This window comes from Mycetomoellerius zeteki, unplaced genomic scaffold, assembly GCF_001594055.1.
Source record: "Mycetomoellerius zeteki isolate Tzet28-1 unplaced genomic scaffold, Tzet1.0 scaffold382, whole genome shotgun sequence".
NCBI classification, from domain to species: Eukaryota; Metazoa; Arthropoda; class Insecta; order Hymenoptera; family Formicidae; genus Mycetomoellerius; species Mycetomoellerius zeteki.
The window spans coordinates 530,390-542,491 of NW_017257373.1; the positions used below are offsets into that span (position 1 = coordinate 530,390).

General features: G+C 34.0%; 1 protein-coding gene across 1 annotated transcript in view; it reads left to right on the forward strand.

Annotated features, from left to right (window-relative positions):
* The first annotated feature begins 6,822 nt into the window (after positions 1 to 6,822).
* LOC108726060 (cuticle protein 19) overlaps positions 6,823 to 12,102 on the forward strand; it is a 47,758-nt gene continuing 42,478 nt past the window's right edge. The window contains exon 1 of the mRNA XM_018453427.1: positions 6,823 to 6,875. The gene's annotated coding sequence lies outside the window, so the exon portion shown is untranslated. The remainder of the gene's footprint in view (positions 6,876 to 12,102) is intronic.

Below are 12,102 nucleotides of genomic sequence, written 5' to 3' on the forward strand. Positions count from 1 at the left end.
GGAGCTTACGGTATTTCGACAGTGTCGATATTTTAATGTCATTCCCTTTCTTTTATTTACTCCGCAAGCTAATACCACTGTAAGACCAGCGGCATGATCAATATATGAACCTCTCAAACCTGTTTCCACCAATGTAGATTAACCTTTAATACCTCATACATCATAGATCATTCCGGTAATATTGCTGGAACGTTGCAATGTTGCTGCAATATTGCTAGAATATTTTGTGTTGTATGGAATACACGATGATATTCCGGTCCTTTATTACACATGATTTATTATACGATCGTATCCTGGATTAATTTTCATCACTTTTACAAAAATTATTAAGTGATTCTTACATATACTTTAATATCTTTAGAAAGTATTTATTATGTATTTAAAAAATACAAAAAATAAAATTCATTATTTAGCTAAAGACTTCTCTAGTATTTCCAATGGAAAAAAATGCGCAGGACACGAATAACCCAATCGTGTGTGTTAAAGAGTTAATTTTAATCTCGGTTCAACTTGCTCTTCATCTTTTATAATTCTAGAATTAGAGGAAGATGAATAGTAAGTGAATCAAGATTAACATACATTGATCGAAACGAGCATCAGAGGTCAAACCGATCAATTTCATTTAGTGTTTGAATTTTAGTATCTAAGAGAGAGTACATGATTAATTTATTCCTTCGACAATTTTCTCTACCTTTTATTACATAAAGTCAATTAATTTGGCTTCTAAGGAGTTCATTTCTTTCAATATTAAATATTTTTGTCGTCAAAATATTAACTGAATATGCGAAAGACAGTATTAATCGCTCAAGTGGTTGATAATTCTGGGACCTCACAGTTTCACACATTCTTATAATACATATCTACTAATTATCTGTTTATTGTTGCTATTAATTTAACGTCGCAGAAAATTTTTCGTTTTGCCTATGAAAAGCAGTACCGACATGACAAGATTCCGTTTTGAGGAAATTAATGGATAATATTATTAATATTACTCATTACACTCGTAATCTCTTAATAATCTCTTAATAAATAATAATTGCATGTATCTCTCGGATTGTTTTGATGTAAATTAAACTTTAATTTAAACCTAGTTATTTATATAAAACTGCTGTTTGTACAAAAACTGGAATCGCAAAATACCTACATCGAGGATTAACTGCAGTAAAAACATACAGGAAATTAACTCACGTCTCGTCTCTATCCGAAATTAAATTTTAATGGAAGGGAAATAAATCAATTTAATCACCTATACGACTACATACACCAACGAATATTACATTTAGGTACTGCTGACTGTAGTAAACTTTTAAGATTATACAGTCGCTCAAGAGACAGAAACTTTGGCGCGTTTTTTATAACGCTGAGAATCTAAGAGGCATACGAGGTAAAAAAAAACTCGTTAACATCGAAGGAACTTTCTTTCGTGTTAGTGTAATCCATAGCTATTTTTTGGCTGAAATTTTGCAGACCTTCTGTACTAAATTAATTAAGGGGTCGATCCACGACAATGTTACTCACAATCAACGTTTTTAATAAACTCAATATTTAACAAGCGCCACGGTCCGTTCTCGGATGAAAGCAATGGAGAACAGTGAGAGTAAATTTTCTTTCTTGGTAAACAGCACGAAAGAGTGAGTTTACGATGGAAGAAGCTACATAAGACGGAACAGATGTCTCGTTAAAACTCGGAGGATCATTCTTCGGTAAACGCGTCGCGCTAGAATGTGAAAACGTGTACTTAACCACACGTAACTTGTCGAAAGTATTTATCGGATGTCGAGAAGATGGCATACCTGGCGTTCCTAAGAAGCTTTTTCCCATTTCGCGCAAAGAGGCTTTATTCCTTAAGCTTCCTTCAAGTGAAATATTGATCATTCGTCGAAAGCTAATGTATCAAGAACATGATACATCATGACACTGTAATGGGAAAAGTATCTCATTAATTTCCTCGAGGTGATTATCGTTCTAGAAGCAATTTTGCACGGACATGATATTGTGTGAAAAATGAAGATTTTATAAATTTTCTCGAACTTTTTAAAGAGCGTCTACAAAAATTGTTTTTTGTCCAGCAATTTTAGAATTGAATTGTATGATAAATGATATCTTATAATGAGACATCAATCACAAATTAATTTCAAGTTGAGTCTAGAATTGATTTAAGAGTTACGGAAGAATCGAAGTTCATTAAGATGTCAGTCCATACGCCTTAAAACATGAGTTTGTTAGTTCGTCAATTTAAAATTTCGTACCTGGGTGTTTTGCTGGCTGTCGACAACGAATGTGAAATCGGATTTCTAAAATTCAAAATGGCCAATTTAATATAGCAGATCATATCTTTAAAAAATGTTTTCTATGAAAAATATCTTATCGATTTTTTGGATCGCTGATTATAAATCTGATTGTGAGTCAGATCTTTAGTTTTCTTAACACGTTTCCTCGAAAAAGTTCACGCAAATTTACTCTAAAAATACACATCTCGCATATCACACGTGTGATACGTGCTTGTACTTCTCTCACATTGGTAGTGCTCTTCTCTCCCTTATGGCTGCAATATTTATGAAGTACCTCCACCGAAATACTGCAAATCAAGTTTTTCTGGTATTTGCTTTGATCTTCGTGTCTCTTTACTCAGTTTCTATGATTTTATTTTCGTAGAATACATCGTACGATGGTCAGCTATTTTGCAAGAATATCTCCATCTGTATTCATATGCTATTGTATGAGTCCGTAATATTAACATTTTCTAATTTTTTCTACATTTCACAATTAATTAAAGTCTATATAAATAATTTATTTTGATATATATTTAAGCATACACACATTCGTGTTATTGTTCATAATATTACTATATAAAATCGACATACAATAGTTCAAATAACAATGATAATATATTATAATACAATTTATTAAAATATAGAAAAAGATACATCGTTAAAACTATGTACCATGTTGCAACTGATAAAGATTCTGTGCGTGCGAAACGTCTTGTGATTATTTGTCGATTTTTAAAAAATATGAATCTATGTATTTCAATTATTTTTTCATCGCCCTAATTAAATTTTTAATTTTTTTGTTCCTTCATTTTAGTCGTTGACTTCATTGTATTTACCTTATATTGTTAGAGATTTTAAGCTTTCGAATAACTTTTTTTAATTTAAATGTTGTTCCTTTGGAACGAAGTTGCAGCTGCTTGAATTTCAAAGTTTATAGCGCCATGAATTTTTATTCTAAGCCAATATATTTTTTATAATTGATAGAATTTTATTTAAGCTCCAATGTATTCGTTAACTCTAGAGAGAGAGAAAGAGAGAGAGAAAGAGAGAGAGAATAAATTTTTAGTCCATTAAAAACGTAGCTGACATGTAACTTTTATATGAAATTTCCGTTTATCTGATGTGAATTCTAATGCAGATGCACAGTAAATTTATCATTTATAGTGATACGCATTTTACAAAAGCAATCAAAAATTCAATATCGTAAAGATTTAAAGGGTGCAAATTTTTTGAGCATTATAAATAGTCCTGCGAGACTTTGCATCGTTAGTAAATAGTGTAACAAAATGGATAAACAAATTAGACAATCGCTCGGTATGCTGTGAAAATAAAACTCTCACAACGTGTTGATCATACTTCTGATCCCCTTCTTCCCGCTTACATATCCTATTTTATGGTCCTCAATTTTTTACGCGATTAAAAACGCGAGTAAAAAATATTTAACTGTTGCAATTTCGTGATGTCGCAAATATCATATAAAAATTAAAAAATACCTTTTTCCTCTTTCGAATCTTGTGTGTCCAACTTACGCATGCCCAATATTGTGCGTCCAATCTTACAGTGTCTTTTTCTTTTTTCTGTTTTTAAAATTATCTATTATTTTATTTTCTCCTTTTTAAAATTATATAATAACATTATTTGACAACGTACGTATATGAATATTTTATTGGTCAAGATAATTACGTTATTTTTTCGTATTTGGATATTGTCATGCATGTATTGCATTTTAACGTTAAAAAAATTTAGAGTTGTGAAAATTTAGATTGTATATAAGAGCAGATGATCAAATTCACTATAAAGCGTGTCACATGAACTTCCGACTACAATCTAGATCTATTTATGTCAATCATGCTTTTAACATCTGTCAATACGACTTTCCATTCTGTATCTTACAAAGGACATATGATGATTAAGGTGGCACTTGTCGATGACTAGGACATTCCCTTCAGTGCGAAGTTTATATATTTATCGGTCATCAACACGCAAGACAAACACTTCCTGTGAAGCATAGATGTGAAGCGCGTATGTTGGTACATAACCGACTCTCGCACACAGATTCTCATGAAATTTCGTCTCGATTCGGCGAGAGTCGACGCTCGTTTTGCAGGGTACACAATATGTGCCCCGTGAGAGCGCCCGCCGCTGGAAATCAGCAGTTTTCACCGTGAATGTCGACGGCGGGGACCGCAAAAAGCGGTAGAAAGTTACGGTTGATATGCGTCGCGGGCACGTAACACCCAACGAACACGAGAACCAACTTCTTGCTGGTTGGTGCGCGATACCGTCCATCGTTCGCTGCACACGAGAGAGAGGCAGAGGGAAGGAGAGAGAGAGAGAGAGAGAGAGAGAGAGAGAGAGAGAGAGAGAAAGAGAGAAAGATGCAAGAGACGGCGTATAACCTTTGTGCAGAGCGTTCGCGTGTATGCGCACCCGTGTTTACGCGTGACACGTCACGAGAGAGCGGTGGGTCCACACTCGGCAAAATCTCTCCAATGCGAGCTGCGACGGTGAAACGGCCTGCCAAGGGCTGAATTGGCCACAGTGACAATACCATGCTTTCGATGCTGAAACTCGATCTGGGGGAAGGGAGAGACTCATTGTCAAAAGGGTTGAATAGGTATAATAATACCATTCGGAACAAAAATTGAGGATTCGAGCGTGATGTCGCTCATTAGATCGGTAACAAGGTCTTGCCGCGAATTTCTATTAAATAAACTTGAAAGCGAGATTGTATCTCGAAGTAATATTTTTATTAATCAAGATAGTTGTGATTATCGATTCCACTTCAAAAGACTTTCTCAGTAAAAGAAATTCTCCTTTTAAAAATTTGAAGCATAATAATTCTAATTAAAACTGAGTTATTAAAAAGAGAATTTCTTTTCTAGAGAAAGTCTATTAAAATGTGTATCGAAGAATCAACTTTTCTGATTAATATCTAAATATTACTTTGAGATATAATCTTGCTTTCAAGTTTCTTTGATAAAAATATAAATCCCATTTTGTTATCAGCTTAATTAATAAAAATCACAGTCGAATTCTCAATTTTTGTTGCGAGTGACACAAAATTAGGGATTCGATTGTGATGTTATCTATTAAGCTGGTAATACAAAAACTTGCCGTATATTTTTATTAAATTCGATTCACGCTTCAATAAACTTTTTGTATCTATCTATATAATATCTCGCGAAGAGAAATTCTTTTTTTTTTATTCAAAGTAAGTCTAATTAAAACCGAGAAGATTTAAAGAAGTCTAATTAAAACCGAATTTAACAGAGAAACAACAAATTCGCTATATGTACGGTCTTTTTATAATAATTGATTATAAAAATATTTTGTTAACTTTACGAAGATATTAAAATGAAAAGATAAATTTATCCAAAAATAATTATTTTCGGTTAATAAATATCGTTTGGACACCAGAATTAAGTTTCTTGCGACTTATAATACTAATTAAGAAAAACATTTTATTTCCCGGAATACGTCAACCTCTTTTCTTCGGAATTCGCGTTCTCTCTTGTTTTTACTCGGGCTACTTAAAGTTTGCTGAAAGCATTCTTCGTAAATTCTTGTGTTTTTCAGAGTCCTGACGCTCAGCAGGACGCCTCGAGCGGCGTCAACGAAGTAACTCCGAAGGGTTAACGATTCTTCAACGTAAGGAACGGCAACTATTCTCCCATCTATCCAAGCTTCCATTTTCAGGCCGTCGGCAGTTTGCTAAACTATCTTATGTAACAGTTAGTCGCAAAAGGCAGAAGTGTCAACATTGTTTTTGCACGTTGTTCCATTTGAAATTATATTCTCGCGCAGGAAAATTAATAAATTAAAAAATCTATTTAGAAATAAATATGGAGAAAGAAATTATAATTTTAAATAGAAAATATGGAAAAAGAAAATGAAAATAGTAGACACAGAAAATTACCCGAGATACATCTAAAAGAAAAAAACACGAGCTTTGTAAACTTCAATTAATATTCATTTTCATTTCTTTTCTCTTTTGGCTTGCGACAACGTTCTACTTTTAACAAATTGATAAATTTGCGCCGTACATATTATTTATCTTCCTTTATATTCTCATTCTTTTGTAATAGTTTATGTTATAATATAATTTTTAATATGATAAACAATAACGATAAAATATTATATGTATATTCTGTCATATTGTATCGGTATTGATTTTGTTAATCATTTTATTAATAGATATTTTCGTAATAATAGAGATACGGTTTATTCATGTAACATTCTCAGCATTTTTTATCATTGAAATCAAGAGCGCTCAGAATAATACAATAAAACAATAAGTCTCTTAAGAGAATCATAAAATTCACGAGTGAGAATTGCGTTGAACGACCAATTCGCCATTTTGACGGTGAAGCATCGGAACTCGATAAGCGGCCACGATTATTTAATTATCACCGGGGACGCGTCGCGGAGCGTCGCGGGACATTTCCGTGCGGGAAAAACGATAACTATTTACATACGTACGCGTCTCTGGCCAGCTGCTAACGGAGGTAGCGAATTATTCCGTTTGAATCGAACTTCGATGAGAACGAGCCACTCAGCGAGCCGGGACACACGGAGATATTTACACTGTCAGGAGGACTGGTGAGAGTGGATTAGTGCGCGGTTGAATACGTGGATGCGTTACACGGGACTCAACGCGATTTTCCAATTTACGCCGATCGATCCGCTGCGCCTGACCCGAGGCGAAAGCGCATATCGCGCATAAAGTAGCCAGTTTTCATTATTGAGGCAAATTCGACGTAGCGGATTGCTGAATATTTGCAATTCGAATTAAGGGAAGTGTTAATTTAATGGAATGGCAAAAATAAATGCGCGACTGCGCGATATTTGAGCACCTTCGATTGAAAGAAAAATTCACTCAGATATTCGGTTACGACTGAGCTTATTCTGTGGAATATTTTTGGCAAGCGTCTGACTTTTTATTTAAGTACAGGAAAAGAAGGACAGTCGGAGAAGAGGAGAGAAAGAAAGAAAGAAAATAAACATTGATTGAAGTTCGTTAAACAGACTTATATTTTTAGTTATCAGAGTATCTCGGAGTTAATCATCTAATTTGCTATCTGCTGTTTTTTGCATTTTATTCTCGCATGTTGTATTCAAAATTATAATGTTGTTTCCATATTATTTCTTATAAAATGAATTTTAATTAACCAATTTTTCTACACGAGAATATAATCTAGAAAAGTAGGTATCGGATTGTACAAATTTTTGTAATATTTTCTTAATTATTCATATAATACATAATTTAACGATATAACCGATAAAAATTTACTTAAATCTAAAGCACGAGTAAATTTATTTTACGTAAAAATGTATCACGCGTATTTTTACACGATTAATAATAATATAGTTTCATAAATATCGAATTAACAGTGTAATAACAAAATTAGACGATCTGTCATCAAGGCGTTTACTTTACAATAGTCTTCTATGAAATTTCTCGCAAATGGAAAAGCGATTGACGCATATTAGCGTGTATGAACATGAACGGGCCATGTTCCAACCTAACAGCGATCACATCAGTTCTATCCATCGTGCGCGTTTGTGTCGCACGAACTGTCATTTCCACACTGTACACTGCGCGATTAATTTGCTCGTCTCTCGGTCGGATTTTAAGGCTCGCGCAAACAAACGATGATGTTTGATGGGATACCAACGGCGAAATGTCGTCGTGCTCAGTCCGGTATATACCGGCTTAAAGAAAAATTATTTCCTCCACAACGAACACCACCGCTGATTCGTAGACGGGTGAGAAAATTCGAGCCCGCTCCGCGGCATTTTAAAGCCTGTAATCCGCAGAAGAGAGGATATAATGGGATTTACGGCTCGAATTGAATTTTCGTGCATAGGGATCAGCACCGCGCGCACCGGCTGAATTCGAGCATAATAAACGGATATACACGATTTTTTAACCACGTTATTTATTTACGTGGGTATTTACGGGCAGCGCAAGTTTTGATTTTTTTTTTTAAGCGGCTGCAAAATCGCGATTATTTCCGAATAAAACAGAAACGGTTTGCACGGTAATGAATTAAACTATTATGCGAAACAAATTTTTATCGCAATTGTACATCACAACATTTATTAATTTTTTAATATAACGTGAAATATGTAGAAAGATATAAACTCATAAGTATTTATAAATTAATGAGAAAATATAATATAATTTACGCATGTAATTAAAATATTCTGACTTTGTGCGAATAGAATTTCAATTGCACGGTTCTTTTTTTATATCATGGCAAAGAGAATTATATAGAATTATATAGAATTTATAAAGAGATATCTCTCATACAAAGGTATGAATCAATAAGAAAATATAATTTACATTGTAATTAAAATATTCTAACTTCACGAACAGAATCTCAATTATACAATTTTTTACATATTATGCGGCAAAGAGAATTATATAGAATTTCCTTTCAGATTCTGTCACGAATTATAAATCGTGCGGAACGAGCTTTATCGGTTCTCTTTTACAGAGAACATTCCTTTCGTGCATTGTATTACGAGAGGCGAGAACGCTGGAAATCCAAGAAAGTAACGATAATGCCCTCGCAACAGTTTGCCGGGGAACTAATGGTTTCGGTGCAAGTTCGGACGGCACCTCGCGTGGCGCATCTCCGTGTTGTGTCCTGTGCAGAAAATAGAAGCTCCCTGCGGTCTGGATTGAGCTTCATGCGAGGTGCACGGTGTTTCGAGGCTCGCCGCTATGGCTCGCGGTCCGACCACGATGGCCGTTGATAACATCGGGTCCGCTGGGGAGATGAGCTTTACTTTGAAAAGCCCGCAGCGCCATCGTCGAAACACGTCGATTTTTATGCGGCCCGGTCGCGCCTTGGAGGATTTACTATTCCAGCGAGCAGCTGAATTTTACGACGCCTTTACGTCAATATACAGCAAGCGAGGAATGCACGATAGTAATGTAGGGGTGAGGTACGCAGTGGGAAAAATGAGAATATGAAATAGAGCAGAGAGATAAGGGAGTACAAAGAGAGACAGATAAGTAGACGGAGAAACGAAGCGCGAGCAGAGAGTTAGGAAAGAAAACGCATCGTCAAGCGCGTGGGAATAAAGAATTGTTAAGAATTGTCCGCAAGTTGTGGAAAGGAAGAAGAAGAGAAAGACGGAATTTTGCTACAGAATGCAAACACAGCGATAAAATGGTATTAAGGGAAAGGGAAGTAATACCGGCCTTAAGATGCGACAGATTATTTCTGTAGAGCTTATTTCTGTAGAAGTTGTTTTACATACTAACAATATCTTTTTGCATCGCGCATAAATTGCAACGCTCTAAATGCATTTAGATTGGATTATTAGTGAGCATAGAAAGAACGGTTTTTTTTTGTTTAAGTATCTAAAAATTTAATTAGCTACATCTGAAAATAATTTTGTTGGACCATGAAAATAATTATTTAGAACGCTTAAAACGTTGATGACATTGCTGCAAAAATCTTTAACATTCTAGCAATAAATTCAAATATTTTATATAATCATTATGATAGTCCAAAATTATTTTCCGTTTTGTATTATAGCTAAATTCTTAAAACTTTAGCAAAATCATTCTTTCCGTAATCTCTATTTTAAATTTACTGGATACATGCATCCTTCATAATAAATAAATATTATCTCGTAATTAAACATGATTTAATGGACATACGATATTAAATTTTCTAGATAAAAACTGTACAAGGTAAATAAAATTTAACATGATGTGCTTAATATATTTCTGCAATTTTCAAGATGAGAAAATCTAAATTATAACATTTTCCTCTGAAAATGTTTTAAATAATGTATAATTTTCTATTTTCTTTTTAACTCCATGATACCAAACTAGACGCCAAAGTGTCCTACGTCACCAAAGTATTAATAATGAACGGGAGACATCTGTGACAGGCATATATTGCAATCTTTTCGCGTGACAAGTATGCATGCTGGTAATTGACCGGTGAAACGACGTGGCGCGTTTACGACTTTACGGCGCGGCACCTTGATTCGTCCATTATGGTCCATCAAGCCTTTACGATCGATGATACCCGCCATTGCGTTTCTCAAGGTCCGCTGCGCAAACAGTTGCAGACGTTAACTTATTCATGAATCCGGAACCACATTTATTTTGCAACATCCGATTTTTTTTATCCATTTTACTAATCTAAATCTATTAAAATCACTACCGAATGATACTAATTGCCGGCATAATTAAATCAACTGATACAACGCTTCTGCAAGCTGACGCGATTCTATTTACTTCGAATAATCGGAGAACGTGTTATAGATATTATACAGTGACTGACAAAAGTTTCCAGCCAATACAACATTTCACGATATTTTTTGTTAATCTGTTTTTCAGTTTATATTATAAGTTAATAAAATTTTTTGCTACAATTAACTTAAATATGATATTTTAAATACTAGAATATATTAAATAAGTACTTGTATGCTAAATCTTTATTTGTAATGATTTTTTATTTGAGTAATACAACAAAATTACCTTGACAAGAAACTTTTGGCAGCCACTATAAATCAATTCTCGTTACATGTCCAGCATTGATATCCTCGTATAAAAACACGATAATACATAGTAAAAAACATTTTGGGTCCACTCAAATCCTTGTTAAAATTTTGTATTGAATTTTTAATATGTTCGAATGTTAATTTAACATAATATGATTATTTTAATTAAATATTTTATACTAAATTGATGTTTAACGTTTCTTAATGACAAAATAACACAATATAACAATTTATGAGTAAGTGAACAAATAATATAAAAATATGTTTTAAAATATAAATTTTTAAATAAATGAATAAAATATGTGTTAATTTATATATATTATAAATATTAATTTTACTGAAAAAATATGCTTGTGTCAATTTTTTGATATAATATTTGTATTACTTTCTAATATATTCATCTTGTGTTAAATGAACAGAAAAATTTGAGTGGACCGTTTAGGACACATGAAATGTGTTAAATTTAACAAATTTTTCAACTGTAGCGAGTTGATTCTCTTTTTTAATAAATTTATCTCTTTTTTAAGACATCTACAAATATCGTTAACGTTGCGCTGCTACCGGGGGATGAAAAAAGCGCCTCGTGTATTCACCCTCGCGCCTCGAGATATTTGTACACCGTATAAATCACGATTGTATCGCGCCTCGATCTTCAACAACACGAAGAGAGCTCGTTTGGTGTCAACGCTCGGGCACCGCGTAATCATATTCGTCACGAGCAGGCGGCTTTGTCGTATGAATTTACGCGGGTTTACGATTTCGCTGCGGCGGATCGTATCGTAACGACGAGCGGCAACGAACGACACGACGCGTATGTTGACGAGGTGTCCGTCTCGATCTACAACTACTCGGACGATCACATTAGAGATCAGGAAATTATCGTAGAAGCCCGACGCTAATTATCAACTCGCCTCATCGTTGTTCGACGAACTCGTGACACGAGAATTTCGATCGATTGGTCGCTTCGACGAAAGTCATCACACACCAGCTGTCAGAACGTCGCCGCCCTTTCATTATCTTGCATTTAATCGTTTGGCTCTCTCTCTCCCTTTCCTTTTCTTTCTTGATTGTAATGTTGTAAGTTTTTACTGGGTTATCATAAAACTAGAAATAAAAGAAATCAGGGAAATATATCCAGGGAAATTGAAAACAGTTAAGGAAATCAGAGAAAAGTTAAGGTATTATACAAAATTTTACAGAAAATAAAAATTTTTGGCTCTAAAGAAGTTTAATATTCGTACATCACACTTACGCAGTTTTGAAATATTGCTAATTTAATAATTAAATGTAATCA